Here is a 23,272-nt window from a genome sequence, read left to right as displayed (position 1 = left end):
AGGGATGATCCCATGTTGACCAAGGTCAACACTTCACACTTAGTATTTGAGAAAAAATGATTTAAATGAGATTCATCATCTCATGTGATTTAAATAACCATGGCAAATGTAAATACTATTTAAAAATCTACAAGTGGGAAAGTATGAGCCTAAGCATTTAAAGGTCAACACATTACTTCATATTACTTGTGAGAGTGATTTAAATGAGGTGCTACACCTCATTGGTTTAAATTCCTAAAATTTGAAATAGTTTAAATGGGCTAGTATTGACTACATAGCCAATATTCTGCTTCTAGCCCATGATCATATACAGAACATATATCATATTTTTACATAGTAAATTAGGGTTTGTTAAATGTGAATTATTGAAATTGGATTTACTTAAAAATTCAAATTGGTTGATTTTCTAGATTTATTTGAATACTGAAAAGTATCTGACTTGTTATTTTTGCTATTTAAATTCTACAAAAGCTATGAGGTTAATTCCAGTGGGGTTGGCTATATAAATTCATAAGCTTTCTGGAACATTTTGAATCACTCAAATTGGATTTGTAGATTTTGAACTATTCAATTTATAGCACTGACCAGAATTGAATAACTGCTGAAATGAATTAATACAAGATTTAAAGTGTTGGGCTGCGCGGGAAACAGATGGGCCGAAATGGTTTGAATAAAGGAACTGGCCCAGTAACGGTTCGGGCCTGCTGACATAAGGTCCCACCTGTCAGCGACTTTACTTCACCGAAGCGGTACCTGTCAATGTTGGCCGTCGGATTAGAAGCTGATCGCACGGCTGTGGTTCGTCTTCTTCTCCAGTGAGAGGAGGGTGTACTGGCGGCGGAGGTAGGGGGTCGGGGAGCGCTGTAGGCCGCCGGCGATCGAGGGAGAGTGTCGAGGCGACGTTGTCGATGGTGTCGAGGCTCCTGGTACAGCGGCGAGGCTTGGGGCGGCTCCAGTCGAAGCAGATGATCTGCGGGCTCCGGCGGGAACGAGCTTGCGATTGGGGCTTCTCCGGCGAGGTAGAGTCAAATTGGTGGGTGGAGAAGGGGCAAGGATGAGAGGGGAGCAGATGGTGTGAAGAATCGTGGCTCCGATCTCCCCTATTTATAGGCTGGTGCGAGGGCCGTGGCTGCGGCGAAGGGGTCGACGACGACAATGGCGCTACGGGCTGCGAAAGGGCAAGGCGAGGTGCGCATCGTGTAGGCGACGTCTAGGCGAGGCTCTGGGTGTAGCTGGCGCATCCAGGGGACGATGGGATGGCTCGGGTTGCTTCTGCGACGAGGACGGTACTGGGCGGTAGAACTCCGATCATGGCGACGGCGATGGGGCGTGCGCGAGCTAGTGAGGGTGTCTAGGAGGTAGCCGTAGGCGTGGTGATCATGTGTGCCAAGTGGGAGAGGGAGGGGAGGACGAGGGGCTCCAGGCGAGACGCGTACTGGCGCATCCAGGGCTTCGTCTGGGCGCGCTCACCGCGTGTCTGGCACGTCGTGGCGAGGTACTGGGCGTGCAAAGTTTGGCCAAGCACGCGTGTCTCCTTGTTTAGGGTTGGTACGAGCAGGCTCAGGGGAGTGTAGGGAAGCTAGTAGACATGATGTAGGGGAGAGGAGGGGCTCAGGTCGCTCGAGTGCAAAGGTGGCCGGCATGGTGCACGGCATGGTTTGTTTAGGCCTTACTCCACACTTTAATCGACGGTGCAAGTACTGGGGTAGATGCAGGGGTTGCAGAGGAGTATGATCATCACCAGATAAAGTGGGTTTAGGCCAAAACCTACTGGATAATAGAGTGTAACACAATTCAAAGATGCTGCCTGCCATGTGTTCGATAAAATGGCCGCATGAAAATAAAGTTTGAATTTCGAAATTCTTTTTGGTGCACTTCATTCTTATATTTAAAGTGATGGAATGGTGGTGGTGGTGTCCATTTTGATGAAGGTTTGCAACATTTCAAAAAGTGGATCATCTTCTCTTTATTTCAAAGTCCTCTCTTGTCAAAATGTTTCTGGTCAACCTGGTCAAAGTTAGCATGGGTGGTCAACATCAAAGTTGTTCACTTTGACTTGGTCTTGGATGACATGGCAAGAGTTGGCAAAGTTTGGTTTAGGAAAAGATATAACCAGAGGTGCAAAGTAGTGAAGTTGTTAAAAAGTGGACATATGACCATGATCATATGTGTGATGGTTTTGAGAATTTCCTTGATTTGATTCTGGTTTCTTCTATGCATTTGTGTTTGTTTATCATATATAAACATTTTACAAGCAAGGGATCAAGCAATGGTGGCCTTGGTTGAAGATTTGCAAAATTGGCTAAGTGTATGTGAGTGAATTTTGGGGATTTTCTCCCTATTTGATTTCTCTCCATTTGAGTTGACTTTTGTTGACTCTAATGTGATTCTTATTGGTTTAGAAACATGTTCAAACCATTGAATCCATTTCAAAAGGTCTTGATCAAAGATTTGCAAAAATGGCCATAACACATAAGAGGTGATGTGTTAAATTTTATTATTTTTGTAAATTGTTCACCTTGCTTTACTTGGGCATGGGTTAGGGTCAATTTAGTGTTATATTAGGTTTAGAGAAGGTTTCCCAACATTTGGTCAAGGTTTAAAGTCATAGGGCAAGAATTGGGTATTATGGCTATGTGTCACATATGCCTCTATGCATATGTTGCATTTGAGTTTTACTTTGACTTGGCTTGACCCAATTGGTGTTGTTGAGTGTTGAAATGGTATATAGGAGTGATCTAACCATTCACAACATGTATGAGGGTCAAGGTTCTTAAATTCACATATTTGCTATTTTGCTCTCATATGCCTCTATGGCATTTTTAGTTTCTTTTTAATTTCTTTGGAAACCACTTGGAATTGGTTTGATAGGTACTAGGTAAGGTGTATGAAGGTTTTCCAAACCTCTAAGCAAAGTAGAAAAGCTTAGGGTAAAGTTTTATAAATATAACCATAGGCACATATGCCTTTTTCTTATTTATTTTCCTTTTATTTTATTTTAACTAGGATGGTGAAAAGAGGGGTGAGGTTTAGGGTTTAAGATCATTTCCAATACTAATAACAAGCAATCATGGCAATAGCACAAGAATTAAGAAAGATTATTATGGATCAAACTTAATTGAATAAAAGTTTTTGTTGGTTCCAAAATTTGGAGAATGGGAAATTCATTTGTTTTGTTTTGAAATTTTTGGGATGTTACAAAAGGCCATACTGTTCCGTTGTCAGAACTTATCTTAAAAAGGAATGGTGAATTGACTGGTGACTTGAATTTTGAAAACACAACTGATGTTGTGAGAATGACACTAATGTTCCCACTTGAGTTAGTCTAGCGATTCAAGCATCTTTACTAAATGTTATGAAATAAATTTGGCTTTATGCAAATAAACCTAGAGCTTAGCAACCATTAAAATGGATAGGTACTTACATTAGTATTAGTTTGCGAGTACTTAAGTACTCATGGCTGTGTCCCTGGCTATTCTAATGCCAGACTATATATGAAGAGGAGCAACACTATGAGGATGACGGTCAGCAGGACGTCTACCAGAACTAGGATGCTTCTAACGTCAAGCGTTGGCCTGTGGATAGATAGTTCCACCTACTACTTCGCTTCCGCTATTTATGTTCGTTGATCCTTAGATCAACTATTTGTGTAATATTGGATCATGTGATCTATGGATGTAAGACATTTATGTGTTGTAATAAATGATGACTCTATGATATTCAACTGTTATGTCTCGCAACAACAATCTTCCTGGGATTGCGATGTACAGCATAATAGGCATCTGGACTTAAAAATCCGGGTGTTGACAAGTTGGTATCAGAGCCATTGTTTGACCTTAGAAGCCCCTAGTTTAGAATGGACGTTTGAAAACACCTAGATTCAAAACTAATAAAAGAAATAATTATGAAAACATATTCACATTCTTACCTTTGAGGATCTTTTGCAAAATAATAAGTTCATGTTCTTTATTACAAGTAAATTAACAATTTGAACACTTGCACTTCTAACTTACTCATCCATGTCTCTACAGATGGAGCCCTTCGTCCAGACTGAGGTTTACCAGCTAGGGAATGGCGGAGACATGATCTTCGAAAGGGACCTTCATGCCCTCTCGGAGTTTCTTGGACACTCGCCACCTGAGTTCTGGGGGGGTCAGGTCAATGACCAGCTCGGAGGACAGCTGCAGTGGGTCATCTTGGCCGACCTCCCCGGGAAGCCTGAATCTCCCATGTTCGGCAAGATCCAGTTCTCTCTCAGGGAGAACAGCTGGGCGGACGGACTCTCTCGCGCCATGCAGGAAGCGCTCGCACGTGACCCTCCAAGGCGGACGCTTTGCTCACCTCGCAAGGCACAACTCCCTTGGAGTACCCCTGAACCTGCCATTCCACCCCGTGCTGAGGCACCATGTGGACCACCTCGACTTCATGCTGTGTGAAACTCGCACCGAGCTGGACAACTCCCGCGCCCTCGCCAACTACGCCTACCTCCAGATGGTCCAGAAGGATGAGACCATCAAGGTCATCGCCAAGGAGCGCAGGACTCTTCGCCGTGAGAACGCGAAGAAGGACTACACCATCCACCGCCTCAAGGCCAAGGTCGCCGCACTGAAGGAGACCATCAAGACCCAGGAGGACCAGCTCCAGGCCCTCGAGGGAGAAGGAGAAGGGGAAGACATCCAAGGGGATGGCTACTCCTACGTGAGCAACGGCAACGACTATGAGGAGGGTGATGATGATCTGGCCTTCTACCCCGATGGGGATGACACCGTTCCGATAAATGTTGATGGAGAGTAGTCACTTGTGCACCTTGCGTAGGTGTGAGTTGTATCGGTCCCAATGTATCGTAGCTTGGTGAAAGGGTTCTTCAAACCCTCCGATGTGTTAGCTTGTACTGTTTGCATCATGAATGAAATAAAAGTGTGTTTATTTTCAACATGTCAAGAACTCCAGTTTTAAAACTTTGAACTTTACCCAAAACAAGCCATAGAAATTTCCCTCTCATCTCATGATCTATCTCCATGTTCAGATGGCCCCTCCAACTCGCAGCACCAATCAGGATGCACTGATGCAAATGCTGCAGATCATGATGGAAGACAGAGAGGCTGAGCGCGCTGAAAGACAAGCCAACATCGCTGCACTGTAGCAGCTTGCTCAGAACAACCAAGGCCACGGAAATCATGATCATCCGGGCTCCAAGCTGAAGAACTTCCAGAACACCAATCCACCGGTGTTTAGCAAGACCGAGGAACCCCTTGATGCTGATGATTGGCTCCAGACAATGGAGAACAATCTTGAAGTGGCTGGAGTGGAAGCCAATGACAAGGTGCTATTCGCCACGCACTATCTGGCAGGACCTGCACGTGCCTGGTGGACTAGTGCCCGCGTATTGAATGCGGGGCAAATGATGACTTGGGCATATTTCAAGCTCAAGTTCAGCAAGTACCATGTGCCCCCGGGCCTGATCAAGAAGATGAGGGACGAGTTCCGTGAACTCAAACAAGGCAGGTTGACGGTGGTGGAGTACCGCGACAGGTTCCTTACCTTGTCAAGGTACGCCCCTGATGAGACAGATACCACCGAGAAGAGGAAGGAGAGGTTCTTGAACGGACTGCACGATGAGATGCAGACTGTGTTGGTCAACATTCCTTTTGTTGACCTCGAAGCCCTTGTTGACTCCGCCATCCAGATGGAGGGCAAGCTGAACCAGGCCAATGAAAACCGCAAGCGCCGCATGATGCACCAAAGTGGGCCCAACAATATCTCAAAGTATCGCCCCAGCTCAAGCAGAGGATTTGCCCCCAGAAACAACAAGCCACCGACACAGATGTCACGCCCCGGTTTTCAGCACCGGAGTGGAGGAAACCCCAGGCCAGGAGGCCACCACCACAACAACCACAGCAACAGCAACTACAGCCACAACAACAACTTCAACCGCGCTCCGATGAGAGCCCCCGCCAACAACAACAACACCAACACCGCTCCACGGACTGGGAGCAACGCTGTTCCTGTCGCCCCCAAGGACAAGGCCACTATCACTTGCTATGAGTGTGGCGTAGTGGGACACTATTCCAATGAGTGCCCCAAGAGACTTGCCAAGATCGCCGCCAACACCGCTGCACCTGCTCAGCAGCAACGCCGTGTCACCAACGGCAAGAAGTTCGCCCCCAACAACCCCAACAACCGCAGCGGCCGCCTCTTTCACATGAGTGCGGAAGAAGCCCAGGAAGCGCCAGATGTCGTGCTGGGTATGTTCTCTGTTAATTCAGTACCTGCAAGAGTGTTGTTTGATTCCGGAGCATCGCATTCATTTGTCACGGAGGATTTTGCATGCACTAGTAAGATTCAACCCATCAGTTTGAAGCATGTCATGATAGTTCAAATACCTGGTTCAACTACAAAAGCTAGAAAAAATTGGAAAGATGTACCCATCAGAATTCATGAAATAGAGTTTTATGCAAATTTAATTGTTCTGGGAGCCAAAGGTTTGGAAGTAGTACTGGGTATGGATTGGATGTCCAAGCATCATGGACTGATTGATTGTGCCAAGAAGGCCATCACCATGACTAGTAGCACCGGAGTGTTAGTAGAACACATATTCGAACGACTGCCCAGAAAGTTTACTTGTAACCAGAGTTTAGCCAAGCCCACCATGGATCAGATCAGGATCGTCTGTAGATACCCTGATGTGTTTCCTGATGATCTATGATACGTCTCCGACGTATCGATAATTTCTTATGTTCCATGCCACATTATTGATGTTATCTACATGTTTTATGCACACTTTATGTCATATTCGTGCATTTTCTGGAACTAACCTATTAACAAGATGCCGAAGTGCCAGTTCCTGTTTTCTGCTGTTTTTGGTTTTAGAAATCCTAGTAACGAAATATTCTCGGAATCGGACGAAATCAACGCCCAGGTTCCTATTTTCACCAGAAGCATCCAGAACACCCGGGAAGGACCAGAGGGGGGGCACTGGGCCCCCAGACCATAGGCCGGCGCGGCCCAGGCCCTGGCCGCGCCGCCCTATGGTGTCATCGCCCCTTCGACCCTCCTGCGCCGCCTCTTCGCCTATTTAAAGCCCCTGGATCGAAAACCCTGATACGTTGGACGAAAACCACAGAAACCTTCCAGAGCCGCCGCCATCGCGAGGCCAAGATCTGGGGGACAGGAGTCTCTGTTCCGGCACGCTGCCGGAGCGGGGAAGTGCCCCCGGAAGGCTTCTCCATCGACACCGCTGCCATCTCCACTGCCATCTTCATCACCGCTGCTGCTCCCATGAGGAGGGAGTAGTTCTCCATCGAGGCTCGGGGCTGTACCGGTAGCTATGTGGTTCATCTCTCCCATGTACCTCAATACAATAATCTCATGAGCTGCTTTACATGATTGAGATTCATATGAGTTTGTATCACAATTTATCTATGTGCTACTCTAGCAATGTTATTAAAGTAGTTCTATTCCTCCTGCACGTGTGTAAAGGTGACAGTGTGTGCACCGTGTTAGTACTTGGTTTATGCTATGATCATGATCTCTTGTAGATTATGAAGTTAATTATTGCTATGATAGTATTGATGTGATCTATGCCTCCTACATATGCATGAAGGTGACAGTGTGCATGCTATGTTAGTACTTGGTTTAGTCTTTTGATCTATCTTACACTATAAGGTTACTTAAATATGAACAAATTGTGGAGCTTGTTAACTCCGGCATTGAGGGTTCGTGTAATCCTACGCAATGCGTTCATCATCCAACAAGAGTGTAGAGTATGCATTTATCTGTTCTGTTATGTGATCAATGTTGAGAGTGTCCACTAGTGAAAGTGTAATCCCTAGGCCTTGTTCCTAAATACTGCGTTACTACTGCTTGTTTACTGTTTTACTGTGTTACTACTGCTGCAATACTACCACCATCAACTACACGCCAGCAAGCTATTTTCTGGCACCGTTGCTACTGCTTATTCATACCACCTGTATTTCACTATCTCTTCGCCGAACTAGTGCACCTATTAGGTGTGTTGGGGACACAAGAGACTTCTTGCTTTGTGGTTGCAGGGTTGCATGAGAGGGATATCTTTGACCTCTTCCTCCCTGAGTTCGATAAACCTTGGGTGATCCACTTAAGGGAAAACTTGCTGCTGTTCTACAAACCTCTGCTCTTGGAGGCCCAACACATCTCTGAGGAAAAGGAGGGGGAAGTAGACATCAAGCTATTTTCCTGGCGCCGTTGCCGGGGACCGTAAAGCTACACAACAGGAATTTCCTCCCTCGTCAACCACGCGCCGATCTGGACAGCATCAAGTATTTTTAAAGGCGCCGTTGCCGGGGAGGAAAGGTAAAAGGTACTCACACTCCGGACCTCGGCTACCAAGCTATTTTCCGCCGTTGTAAGTACTCAAAGCTATTTCCTTTAGATCCTGCAATTGCAACTTTTTGTTTCTTGTTTACACTAGTTTGGCATAATGGACAAGAATGATCTTCTTATTCTATTTCCTGATTTAAAACATGGATTGTTTGATGCGAAAATTAAAAAACCTATGGAATCTTATTTGCATGATGGTAGTAATATTAGTATGAACGCTTTGAACATCATTGTTGATAATGATATAGAAAGTTCTAAGCTTGGGGAAGCTGGTTTGCATGATATTTTTAGTCCCCCAAGAATTGAGGAGGAAATTTACTTTGATGATTCTTTACCTCCTATTTATGATGATTATAATGATAGTAGTCTTTTGTTACCACCTGTTATGGAGGATGAATTTGATTATGAATACAATATGCCTCCTATATTTGATGATGAGAATAATAATGATAGCTACTTTGTTGAATTTGCTCCCGCTATTACTAATAAAATTGATTATGCCTATGTGGAGAGTAATTATTTTATGCATGAGACTCATGATAAGAATGCTTTATGTGATAGTTATATTGTTGAATTTGCTCATGTTGCTACTGAAAGTTATTATGAGAGAGGAAAATATGGTTGTAGAAATTTTCATGTTACTAAAATGCCTCTCTATGTGCTGAAATTTTTGAAGCTACACTTGTTTTATCTTCCTATGCTTGTTACTTTGCTCTTCATGAACTTGTTTATTTACAAGATTCCTATGCATAGGAAGCATGTTAGACTTAAATGTGTTTTCAATTTTCCTCTTGATGCTCTCTTTTGCTTTAAATACTATTTCTTGCGAGTGCATCATTAAAACTGCTGAGCCCATCTTAATGGCTATAAAGAAAAGAACTTCTTGGGAGATAACCCATGTGTTATTTTGCTACAGTATTTTGTTTTTATTTTGTGTCTTGGAAGTTGTTTACTACTGTAGCAACCTCTCCTTATCTTAGTTTAGTGTTTTATTGTGCCAAGTAAAGTCTTTGATAGAAAAGTAAGTACTAGATTTGGATTACTGCGCAGTTCCAGATTTCTTTGCTGTCACGAATCTGGGTCTACCTCCCTGTAGGTAACTCAGAAAATTAAGCCAATTTACGTGCATGATCCTCAGATATGTACGCAACTTTCATTCAATTTGAGCATTTTCATTTGAGCAAGTCTGGTGCCATTTTAAAATTCGTCAATACGAACTATTCTGTTTTGACAGATTCTGCCTTTTATTTCGCATTGCCTCTTTTGCTATGTTGGATGAATTTCTTTGATCCATTAATGTCCAGTAGCATTATGCAATGTCCAGAAGTGTTAAGAATGATTGTGTCACCTCTGAATATGTTAATTTTTATTGTGCACTAACCCTCTAATGAGTTGTTTCGAGTTTGGTGTGGAGGAAGTTTTCAAGGATCAAGAGAGGGAGATGATACAACATGATCAAGGAGAGTGAAAGCTCTAAGCTTGGGGATGCCCCGGTGGTTCACCCCTGCATATTCTAAGAAGACTCAAGCGTCTAAGCTTGGGGATGCCCAAGGCATCCCCTTCTTCATCGACAAATTATCAGGTTCCTCCCCTGAAACTATATTTTTATTCCGTCACATCTTATGTGCTTTACATGGAGCGTCTGTTTGTTTGTTTCTGTTTTTTTTTGTGTTTGAATAAATTGTATTACATCATGCTTGTGTGGGAGAGAGACACGCTCCGCTGGTTCTTATGAACACATGTGTTCTTAGCTTTTAATTTTCATGGCGAAGTTTCTTCTTCGATAAATTGTTATATGGTTGGAATTGGAAAATGATACATGTAGTAATTGCTATTAATGTCTTGGGTAATGTGATACTTGGCAATTGTTGTGCTCATGTTTAAGCTCTTGCATCATATACTTTGCACCCATTAATGAAGAAATACATAGAGCATGCTAAAATTTGGTTTGCATATTTGGTTTCTCTAAGGTCTAGATAATTTCTAGTATTGAGTTTGAACAACAAGGAAGACGGTGTAGAGTCTTATAATGTTTTCAATATGTCTTTTATGTGAGTTTTGCTGCACCGGTTCATCCTTGTGTTTGTTTCAAATAAGCCTTGCTAGCCTAAACCTTGTATCGAGAGGGAATACTTCTCATGCATCCAAAATACTTGAGCCAACCACTATGCCATTTGTGTCCACCATACCTACCTACTACATGGTATTTTCCGCCATTCCAAAGTAAATTGCTTGAGTGCTACCTTTAAAATTCCATCATTCACCTTTGCAATATATAGCTCATGGGACAAATAGCTTAAAAACTATTGTGGTATTGAATATGTAATTATGCACTTTATCTCTTATTAAGTTGCTTGTTGTGCGATAACCATGTTTACTGGGGACGCCATCAACTACTCTTTGTTGAATTTCATGTGAGTTGCTATGCATGTTCGTCTTGTCTGAAGTAAGAGAGATCTACCACCTTATGGTTAAGCATGCATATTGTTAGAGAAGAACATTGGGCCGCTAACTAAAGCCATGATCCATGGTGGAAGTTTCAGTTTTGGACATATATCCTCAATCTCATATGAGAAAATTATTAATTGTTGTTACATGCTTATGCATAAAAGAGGAGTCCATTATCTGTTGTCTATGTTGTCCCGGTATGGATGTCTAAGTTGAGAATAATCAATAGCGAGAAATCCAATGCGAGCTTTCTCCTTAGACCTTTGTACAGGCGGCATAGAGGTACCCCTTTGTGACACTTGGTAAAAACATGTGCATTGTGATGATCCGGTAGTCCAAGCTAATTAGGACAAGGTGCAGGCACTATTAGTACACTATGCATGAGGCTTGCAACTTGTAAGATATAATTTTCATGATACATATGCTTTATTACTACCGTTGACAAAATTGTTTCATGTTTTCAAAATCAAAGCTCTAGCACAAATATAGCAATTGATGCTTTTCCTCTATGGAGGACAATTCTTTTACTTTCAATGTTGAGTCAGTTCACCTATTTCTCTCCATCTCAAGAAGCAAACACTTGTGTGAACTGTGCATTGATTCCTACATACTTGCATATTGCATTTATTATATTACTCTATGTTGACAATATCCATGAGATATACATGTTACAAGTTGAAAGCAACCGCTGAAACTTAATCTTCTTTTGTGTTGCTTCAATGCTTTTACTATGAATTATTGCTTTATGAGTTAACTCTTATGCAAGACTTATTGATGCTTGTCTTGAAGTGCTATTCATGAAAAGTCTTTGCTTTATGATTCACTTATTTACTCATGTCATATACATTGTTTTGATCGCTGCATTCACTACATATGCTTTACAAATAGTATGATCAAGGTTATGATGGCATGTCACTCCAGAAATTATCTTTGTTATCGTTTTACCTGCTCGGGACGAGCAGAACTAAGCTTGGGGATGCTGATATGTCTCCGACGTATCGATAATTTCTTATGTTCCATGCCACATTATTGATGTTATCTACATGTTTTATGCACACTTTATGTCATATTCGTGCATTTTCTGGAAGGTAAATATGTTGTTGCCACCCGGTGGCAATGCCCCCCACCTGGTTGCCGTTCGATCCATCATTTAGATTCGGTCCGGATGCAAATGAATTATCACCTCTGAAGCTCTAATTAGCTACAATGCCCGCAAAACATCTGCCACAGACTGCACCCTACGAGAGTGGCAGGTTATCCAGAGGGTGGACCGCTTATTCAAAGTCGATGTGATGATGTCCGCGTCAGTGAACAACCATAGCGTGTGTTAAGTTTGTATCATGCTTGAGTCATGGAGAGAGAGAATCAAGTGCAGAGGGAGCAAGCCATCGGATGCATGTAATCATATGCAGCGACTCATGCATGCATGATACATCACGGCTCACTGCATATCACCATTATGTAGGTAGGAAATTTAATATGCATGGGCTACTCTCTCTACGACTCTACCTATCACATGCTCTGCTCGCAGCCAACCATCTGCCTCTCACTTCTAATTCTAATTTGAGTGTGCATGTAACTAAGTTCTCCACGACATGGAGTGGTGGTTTGGCACATGCAACCGTGTGCTTCCTTTATTTTGAAATATATATTGCACATATTTTAAAAGTTTTAAAAATTGAAACGAAAAATTTACACGTACATATTCATGTGCTACGTGCTCACAAAGTCGTTCTTTGAAAGATCGACTTGTCGTGTGACGTGTGTAAAAGCGACAAAATTAAATGCTAAACATAAGGTTTTTTAGAAGATAAATTTTCTTTTTTTTACATATATCACAAAAATTATTGGTTCCTCGCGAAACTTGACTAACACACGTATATTGTGGAGATATACATGTAGAATTTTTTGTCAAACAATTTCAACATTTCGAAATTTAATTTTTGGGTAGAGAAAGCATACACACCCGGGAGCCGAATTGAATTTCCGTCCACAAGGGAATAGTGGTTTGGCACATGGACCATATGCTCCACTTTTTTGAAATGTATGTTACACATATTTTAAAAAAATTTAAAAATTGAAACGAAAAATTCACGCGTACATCTTCACGTGCTACGTGCTCATAAAGTTGTTTCATGAAAAATGAACTTATCGTGTGGCGTGTGTAAAAAAATGAATGTTAAAAATAAGGTATTTCGGAAGATAATTTTTTCTCTTTTTTACATATATCACAAAAATATTGGTTCCTCACGAAACTTGACTTACACATACATCGTGAAAATGTACATGTAGATTTTTTTTGTCAAAATAAGGCATGCAAGGAGGTATTGGTGGCATCGCAGATCGCCATGTCTGATGGGTTGAAGTGATGAACTTGAGATTCCTTGTTGTGAAACCTCTCTCGCTTCCTGATTGCCTCTATTTCCTTGTTTTAATTCATTTCCTGCACCGGGAATTATCTCTCACAGAGATTATGCACCATGAATGCCTCCATCGCCGGCGAGGTCGGAGACCAGTTCTACTGTAGCACCCTACCTTTTAATAAAGGCAAGATACCTGTGTATAGTGCTATTCCCGGGATCACTGATAGCACACACATTACAAAATATAGTAATCATTGCAATAGTATCAAATTACTACATCGTTGATCCAGAGGGTAAAGTAAAACCTTACAATTTGCATAGTCACATGGACTAGCTCAGAATAACACAGCGGAAAGTAAATCAGCAATGAGCCTTCATCATCTTCATGTGCCACAGGCAGTCATGTTGGAATGCAGACTCGAGATCCTACCACGTACTTCTCCTCAGAAAATCCTGCACGTTTGAATATGCAGCCCCACGAATGGAGGTCAGTACAATGATGTACTGGCAAATGACACTTATATGGTGGCTGTTTTGGGCATGACTATCTACATGATATTTGGCAAGTGGAGTTTAGGCAAATTTGCATAAAGCCAATTTTATCCTACATTTTATTTCAAAACAAAACATTTTATAAAACTCATAATGATGTCATAAACAGTATCATGGTTACATCTCCCATGTACTATCCGACAGTTTCTACTCAAATTTCAATTCATTCAGAAAAGGTGATGAGATTCTTCCGTACATTCCTTGTCCAGGAGCTCAAATTGTCCGTAACCGGGGACACGGCTAAGATCTTAGGTTTACTCTCGAGAGGTTGTGCACTTTCACCTTACGACCCACCCTTCCCAAGAGAAGAAATGAGACAAGATCTTTCAGAAGGAGGCTTCAACCATAACTAGCTAGACCCGTTCCCGTTTGGCCGTCGCCACATCATCATGTCTAGCAACAAGTTTGACCTCACAACTTACTTAATCCCGGCAGAGCCCATAATACCATAAGGCTGCACTGGAAGCTAACTAAAACATGGACGACATAGTAATCTCTTTAATCCTGAGTGGCCAACCACAAGTGCACATCTCAGGCGACGACAACCACATGACAAGTACTAGACAGGAGTCATGTGGCCCTGAGTAGCCACTCAACTTATGCGCACCCCCAGGCGAAGACAACCACAAGACAAGTACTAGACAGGAGTCCTGTGGCCCTGAGTAGCCGCCCACCATTCAACCAATCCACCCAGGTGTTTCATTAAGGTTGTTAATTTTAATTCCCAATACTCACAATCCATAATAATCAAATCAGCAATGGCATTTTGTTATTGCTAGGCAAACTAAGAATGCTAGCAAGGGTTCATGGTGACTATACACTACTGGGATTGATAAGCATAGCATAACTTTCGAAAACAAATTCCTACCATGCATACTAATTTATAAAACACTAATGCTTAACAAAATAGGTAGGTAATTGAGTGTCACTTGCCTTTTTGGTAGTCGAAGCGCGTTCACTTCTCTTATTCAAAATACGTGCCTCTCCGTACGAACTATAACATAGAATATAGCACAACATAAACACACCATTCGACAACAATAAAACCAAACCAAGCAAACCATCATGTAGTTAATCAATGTGTTTTAATCATCGGTTAAAGAAGATATGGCATGAGGTTTGGCTTGCAAGATATGAATTGGAGATATTGATTGGATGGATCAAATACTTGAAAAAGGAAATGATTATCTAAGTCAAGTGCTTAGAAGAAAAATGGTTGATAAGAACCTATGGTCAATTGTTGTTTGCTACTCAAGGATGGGAAAAATGATATGATCCATGTGATAAAATCACATGAGTCTCAAATGACGCAACTCAAAATATTATTTAGTAAAGTGTGACAACACTTACTAAGTTAGTATGAGTTACACATAGGCTTGGGTATAAACAAATGATACATGACATTACTCAAATTACTCATTTGTAAGTTGAATAGTTTTAAACTAATTTGGATAGACACGATATTGGTTCAAGGTAAAGTGTCTAGTGATATTGGTGTGGGTATGTGATCATGAGTTTCACCTTCACAAAAGAATCATGTTGAGAAAGGCTTATAGAAATCGATAATGGATATATACTCAATTTCTCATATTTGAATTTGAATATTTGCAAAGTGATTCAAATATTTTGGACGGTGGTGCTATTGGATGAAGTACTGTAAAGCAACGCTTATGCAATTGACATAGTGTGACAACACTTATCAGAGTAGCACAAGGTCACACATAGCATTGGATATGAACTAATGATATGGTGAACTATTCAAATAACTCATTTAAAATTCGAATAGTTCGAACTAAGTGGAAGGGTTGAATGGCATGAATGATATCGGGATTTGGTTCGCGGAGCCTAATGGATAACAAAGGTTCATCACATGTGATATGGGGTAGAGTATCTCCACCCTACTAAAGCCAGATAAAAATCTAAGCTAGGACATGTCACACTTTACTCAAACAACTCAATTGTTATTTGAATAACATGAACTAGACAACCACGGATAAGCTATGCATTATCCTTGAACATGATAAATAATTCTAAATGGTTATGGAAGATGGGTATGATCATAAGGATCATTTTGGCTAAAGGAACTATGTCGAAACTAGTTATAGGACTACACTTTTCGCGAAAAGTTATTAGAAAAAGTTTTCCGGATGGAAGAACTTTCTACGCGGAAGTTGTAAAGAATTCCATTACAAGCGTATCGCCAGAAGAATCTCTCGGAAAAAGTTTGTAGGATTTATTTCATAGACGATGTTGCGGAACAAAGTGGTACTGCGAAAATAAAATGGGCGAAACTGCCACGCAATATGTCTAAGATGATCTACGTGATTTGCTGATTCCGACGGTATAGGGTTTGTCAAAATCCGACGTGTAGAACTCAAGATATGAATTTTACAAAACTAGACAGCAGTGGTTGCAATTCTAATGATGTATGAAAAGTTGTCCGAACAAGTTGCTCGGATGGAAAAAGTTCCTACATGAAAATTATAGAGGATCTAATTACAAATTTAACGGAAGAACCACTATTCTAAACGGAGGTGTAGATCTAAGAAAATAAAATTGCGAAGTTACTAAAGACAATCTACGAAAAAGGGCGGAAATAGAAATTATTATTACCGGATGCGTCGAGTCGCGACATTTCCCAAATAACGTTGCGGATGTTGTGTCGCTTCCCAAATAGCGTTGCGGATGTTGCGTCGCGTATGTGAGGCGCAAATAGCTGCTTCGTCTACAAAAGCAGCGTGCGCGAGGCTGCGCGTGGGGAGAGAGGAGCGCCGGGCTCTGATGTGCTTGAGAGCTGCCCCATTGGGGTCTTTATATAGGCTGTACATCGGTGCAGTTTGATTAAAAGAGGCGAGGTGGGACTATAGAAAAAGAAAAGAGCAGGGACGTTCAGCGCTGGCGCGGGGCGTGCGCACGTGCGCGAGGAGCTGGGCCGGAGTGGGCCGAAAAGGAAAAAAGAAAGGCAGGGGGCGATCTGGTCGGTTGGGCTGGGGCAATGTGGGCCGCGCGGCCGGGCGGGCTGTGGCGCGCGGGGGCGAGCTGGGCCATTTAGGCCTGGCCGCTCCCTACTTTTTTTTCTTTTACTTTCAGAAATTGAAAATGCATATTTGGAGGCTTAAAAATAATCAGAAAAATACAAATGAGATAACGTTGGATTCGTTATGAAAAATACTTCAAAATGAGATTAAATTTGGAACAAAAATATAAACTTTATAAAACCAAAATTTAACATACATGTCTATGTGGCTATAGTGCCTTTTTAGGGTTTAAATGTTTTCTCAAATAAAATATTTTATAAGTTTCAAAACCTTCAAACAAAATAGAGTATTTTTAGAAAATATTTTGACACTAAGGTTTATGAAAACTCTATATTTTGCAAAAACCTTTTTAATACCCCTTTGTGAAAATAAAATAAACATTATCTACATTTGGCCTATATGTTTTGATTTTGAAGATAATTTAAAACCAAAAGTATTTGAAAACACTATTTTGAAATCAACTTGTAAATAAATTTTAAAAAAATTTAGTTCTTTGTGAATTTTCAATCAATTTCAAACAATCAAGCATTAAATTTATTTTTATTTTATATTCTAAAATTTAGAAAATTTCGGGATGTGACATCTACGTGCTCAACTGTCATTTTATCAACTCCAGCAGCGGTGATGGACATGCATGGCCCTGCGTATTTTGTATGGAGGGATGTCGCCTCTACCGTAAGCGACTGCATCATGCATCAAAGTAGGCGGGTGCCGCAAGCAGGTGGTACCAAGGCCCTCGAGTACTTGACTGGCAGGGGCAGGAGAGCAAGCTGGTACTGTAGGCTGCAAGTGTCAACATGAAAATGTAAGTATAGCAACGCTGGCAATACACAACCAATGAATTGGTCGTTTTATTTGTTGTTGATACGCCGGTACGTCAGGCTTATCACTGGTTGAAGCTCATTGTCGCGCCATGCATGCCATACATGCATGCGCCTTTTTGTGTGTACAAGGAGCATGTGCCTGACCTGACAAAGGGAGTCAGCGGCCAGGTTTATCGCTGCACGTCTCTGTTCTTTTCCTGTCATATCAGCGTGCAATTAGGAATTTTTTTATTTTTAAGCGCGATCAATGGATCTCTAACCGCACTGGGACGGACAACTGACAACGCAGACCGAATCTCGAGCGTATGATCGGACGGTAGACAAAGGGGGGACATTGCCACCGGGTGGCTACAAATCCACACTCTTTCTGGAACTAACCTATTAACAAGATGCCGAAGTGCCAGTTCCTGTTTTCTGCTGTTTTTGGTTTCAGAAATCCTAGTAACGAAATATTCTCGGAATCGGACGAAATCAACGCCCAGGTTCCTATTTTCACCAGAAGCATCCAGAACACCCGGGAAGGACCAGAGGGGGGGCACTGGGCCCCCAGACCATAGGCCGGCGCGGCCCAGCCCTGGCCGCGCCGCCCTATGGTGTCGTCGCCCTTCGACCCTCCCGCGCCGCCTCTTCGCCTATTTAAAGCCCCCTGGATCGAAAACCCCGATACGTTGGACGAAAACCACAGAAACCTTCCAGAGCCGCCGCCATCGCGAGGCCAAGATCTGGGGGACAGGAGTCTCTGTTCCGGCACGCTGCCGGAGCGGGGAAGTGCCCCCGGAAGGCTTCTCCATCGACACCGCTGCCATCTCCACCGCCATCTTCATCACCGCTGCTGCTCCCATGAGGAGGGAGTAGTTCTCCATCGAGGCTCGGGGTTGTACCGGTAGCTATGTGGTTCATCTCTCCCATGTACCTCAATACAATAATCTCATGAGCTGCTTTACATGATTGAGATTCATATGAGTTTGTATCACAATTTATCTATGTGCTACTCTAGCAATGTTATTAAAGTAGTTCTATTCCTCCTGCACGTGTGTAAAGGTGACAGTGTGTGCACCGTGTTAGTACTTGGTTTATGCTATGATCATGATCTCTTGTAGATTATAAAGTTAATTATTGCTATGATAGTATTGATGTGATCTATGCCTCCTACATATGCATGAAGGTGACAGTGTGCATGCTATGTTAGTACTTGGTTTAGTCTTTTGATCTATCTTACACTATAAGGTTACTTAAATATGAACAAATTGTGGAGCTTGTTAACTCCGGCATTGAGGGTTCGTGTAATCCTACGCAATGCGTTCATCATCCAACAAGAGTGTAGAGTATGCATTTATCTGTTCTGTTATGTGATCAATGTTGAGAGTGTCCGCTAGTGAAAGTGTAATCCCTAGGCCTTGTTCCTAAATACTGCGTTACTACTGCTTGTTTACTATTTTACTGTGTTACTACTGCTGCAATACTACCACCATCAACTACACGCCAGCAAGCTATTTTCTGGCACCGTTGCTACTGCTTATTCATACCACCTGTATTTCACTATCTCTTCGCCGAACTAGTGCACCTATTAGGTGTGTTGGGGACACAAGAGACTTCTTGCTTTGTGGTTGCAGGGTTGCATGAGAGGGATATCTTTGACCTCTTCCTCCCTGAGTTCGATAAACCTTGGGTGATCCACTTAAGGGAAAACTTGCTGCTGTTCTACAAACCTCTGCTCTTGGAGGCCCAACACTGTCTACAGGAAAAGGAGGGGGAAGTAGACATCAATCTACCCGGTATGCCCCCAGATCGGGATATCGAGTTTATCATTGAGTTAATCCCTGGAACAGGACCCATAGCCCAGAGAGCTTACAGCATGAACCCGGCAGAGTTAGTGGAGCTGAAGAAGCAACTGGATGATATGCTAGCCAAAGGTTTGATTCAACCAAGTGCATCACCCTGGAGATCGCCAGTTTTGTTCGTGGACAAGAAGGATGGTGCCAACCGTTTATGTACGGATTACCGCAAGCTTAACGATGTCACCATCAAGAACAAATACCCCTTGCCAAAGATAGAAGAACTGTTTGACCAGTTGACCGGTGCCACCGTGTTCTCTAAGATTGATCTTAGGACAGGTTATCATCAGCTGAAGATCCGTGCAACGGATATCCCGAAGACTGCCTTCACCACCAGATATGAGTTGTATGAGTACAACGTCATGTCATTTGGATTGACCAATGCCCCCGCTTACTTCATGAACCTCATGAATAAGATCTTCATGAACTTCTTGGACAAGTTTGTCGTTGTTTTCATCGATGACATCCTAATCTACTCCAAGTCCGAGGAGGAACATGAGCAACACCTGGAGATCATCCTAGAAACCCTTAGACAGCACAAGTTGTATGCCAAGTTCAGCAAGTGTGAGTTTTGGTTGAAGGAAGTAGGATTCCTGGGACACATCTTGTCTGCAGGAGGAATTGCCGTGGACCCCGCAAAAATCAAGATTGTTACAGAATGGCAAGCCCCAACCACTCAGACTGAAGTCCGTGCTTTTCTCGGATTAGCCGGATACTACCGCAGATTTGTTGAGGGATTCTCAAGCATAGCAAGACCAATGACTCAACTGTTGAAGAAGTACAAGAAGTTTGAATGGATGGACAAATGTGAAGAGAGCTTCCAGAAGCTCAAGACCAAGTTAACCACAGCCCCAATATTGATCATGCCGGACATCACCAAGCCATTTGACGTGTACTGTGACGCCTCCAAGATTGGTCTTGGATGTGTGTTGATGCAAGAAGGCAAGGTGATTGTTATCACCAGAATTCGACCAAGTTGGAGGTGGGCCACGATCAAGATAAGCTTGAAGGTTATGTATGGAGAGAATACGAAGATCGGCCTTATATGCGAAGTTGGGCTAGATTGCCCATTTATCTGTAATTTATTAGATCGTATCTTAAGTTAGAAGTTAGAGTTTTACTCGTGCACGGTTAGTTGCACGTCTGAATTAGAAAGTCCCCTGGACTATAAATATGTATCTAGGGTTTATGGAATAAACAACAACACAACGTTCACCCCAAAACAAACCAATCTCGGCGCATCGCCAACTCCTTCGTCTCGAGGGTTTCAATCAGGTAAGCGACATGCTGCTTAGATCGCATCTTGCGATCTAGGCAGCACAAGCTCCACGTTGTTCATGCGTTGCTCGTACTGAAGCGTCTTTGATGGCGGGCAACGTAGTTATCATAGATGTGTTAGGGTTAGCATAGTTCTCCGTATAACATGCTTACGTAGTGCAACCCTTGCATGTCTAGCCGCCCTCACACCTATCTCGTGTGGGGCGGCACCCTGCTTGTTCATTATCTAGTAGATCTGATCCGTTACGATTGCTCCTTGCTCTGCAAGGATTAGTTTAATATCTGCAATAGTTAGGCCTTACAAAGGGGGGGAGGATCCAGCGGCACGTAGGGTGGCGTTCGCAAGTCCTAAACAGGATGTTCCGAGGATCAACGCCATGTTGGTTTTTTGGCCTTGTTTAGGATCGGCTTACGAGCACCGTGCGTGGCCGCGAGGCCCAACCTGGAGTAGGATGATCCGATTATGCGGTGAAAACCCTAAATCGTCGTAGATCTCATTAGCTTTATCTTGATCAAGCAGGATCACCAAGTATTCGTGCACCCCGTACGAATCATGGGTGGATCGGCTCTTTGAGCCGATTCACAGGATAACCTGAGAGCCGATCGAGGCTCTTATTTAATGTTTACGTGTATGCCATGCAGGAACTAAGCGAGGCATCCCCATCACCTTCCCCGACCAGGTATAGGTCAGGTGGCACGCCTTGCACTTCGCATCGCCGCGTGTGACCAGAAGAGCATTGCGGGCCGTCGCTCGGAGGGGTCTCAGCCAGCCGCAGCTCTAGGCTCTTCCCGGCTCTACCTGTGTTGACAGGCCGCTGCCCGCCGGTGGGTTTTGGCAGTCAACACATTCTGGCACGCCCGGTGGGACCATCGTCTACATCAACCACATCGCCATCTACATCTGAGATGGCGGCGGACGGCACGCCAGTCACCTACGAGGAGCTGCCTGACGAGCTCAAGAAGAGATACGACGAGATCAAGGCATCCCTCGAAGCCGAACTCATCGGCTCCCCTGAGAAGACCCGTGCGCACGGTAACACACGTTTGTGGCCTGGCGACAACCTGGTGGATCTTAGCCACCACGTGAGGAGGCCAGAGTCCTCCTTTGGTGTCAACATGGCAGGGCTAGCAAGCCGCCATGGCAAAGATAAAGCAGAAAGCAGCCACTCCCGTGGCGAGGATAAAGAGGAGGCCGCGCCATGCGACCGGCCCCAAGACGACGATAGACGGTACCTAACCGTGGAGGAGGTGAAAGGCATATGGTCCCAACGCCCACGCTCCGTACATCTCCTCCACAAGTATGAACAGCAATATGACCGACGTCGGCGCTACGATGAAGACGATGAAAGATGTCATCGGTCTAATGCGGAGGACAGGAGGTACCGTCAGCGTGACGGAGGCAACGACGGATCCGAACGTCACGCCAGAGGAGGGTCAAGGGAACCGGACAACGTGGATAGGCACTGGGACTGCCCCTTCTTCAGACACTGCTGGGATTCCGGGATGAGCCGATTACCAACGATCGGCAATTGCCCAGAATGTAAACGAAAGAAGAAGGAGGCAGCTAAGGTGTCCGTGTTCGAGCGTCTAGGGCCTTTCCCGCCTCGGAGCAAGCATGCTGAGGCCGTTCAGATGGAAGACCTTGAGGAACTAGAGGACGATGATGAAGAGGATAAGTATCATCGGCCAAGATGGTGTCCTGATGGGCTCAGCCGTTCCCAGAAACGAGGGGTTCAGCGTCTACGTAGGCTAGAAGAAGCCGAAAGGTTATACCTGCATACGCTAAGAAAGGCACGGCCTGATCTGGCTGCAAAGGTTCAGCGAGCCCTGGATGAAGAGGGTCGACCACGGAGAGTGGAGTGGCGTCCCAAACAAAGGAAAGCCGATGATGAAACATCGGCTGGCACGAATATGGTGTTCATCCTCCCTTCGGAGTTCAGCGCTCCAGGTTTAGATGAGACATCTGTGGCACAACTTGACTGCGGCCCACGGCCGGTTATCTTTGAGAAGCCACGAGAAAAGAGCTACAGGCATCTGAAGGCCTTGTACTTACGAGGTTATATCGATGGGAGGCCGGTAAATAAGATGCTGGTGGACACCGGAGCGGCAGTCAACATCATGCCATACTCTATGCTACGTCGGCTGGGACGCTCTAGCTCAGATCTAATCAAGACCAATGTGACATTGAGCGATTTCAACGGCCAAGCATCTGACGCACAAGGTGTTCTGAACGTGGATCTGACCGTAGGAAGGAAGACTATCCCTACAACGTTCTTCATCGTCGATAGCACGAGCACTTATGCTGTTCTGCTAGGGAGAGATTGGATCCATGCCAACTGCTGCATTCCCTCCACGATGCACCAATGCATAATACAGTGGGATGGAGATGAGGTAGAGGTCGTCCAGGCCGATGACTCAGCCGAAATTTCAACGGCTGGCATGAACGCATGGGAGACAGCAGGCCAAGAACCCCTCTCAGGTATCAATTTGGACGACTGCGAGCGCATCGACGTGACGAAGGGAAGAGTTAAGCTAGTTTTATCCACTGGCCTAACCATGTAGCTGAGGCAAAGCGA

General features: G+C 43.8%; 1 long non-coding RNA gene across 1 annotated transcript; it reads right to left on the bottom strand.

Annotated features, from left to right (window-relative positions):
- Nucleotides 1-13,365: 13,365 nt before the first annotated feature.
- On the bottom strand, nt 13,366-16,477 carry LOC139838575 (uncharacterized). Its single transcript, XR_011755949.1, has 3 exons — nt 16,335-16,477; nt 14,655-14,715; nt 13,366-13,622 (listed from the first exon to the last, which is right to left on the bottom strand). It is a non-coding gene; the product is annotated as an uncharacterized lncRNA (long non-coding RNA).
- Between the last annotated feature and the right edge of the window lie 6,795 nt (nt 16,478-23,272).

This window comes from Lolium perenne, chromosome 3, assembly GCF_019359855.2.
Source record: "Lolium perenne isolate Kyuss_39 chromosome 3, Kyuss_2.0, whole genome shotgun sequence".
Classification (NCBI taxonomy): Eukaryota; Viridiplantae; Streptophyta; class Magnoliopsida; order Poales; family Poaceae; genus Lolium; species Lolium perenne.
Note: the sequence above shows the minus strand (reverse complement) of the source record. Positions and strands in the feature narration are given on the sequence as shown.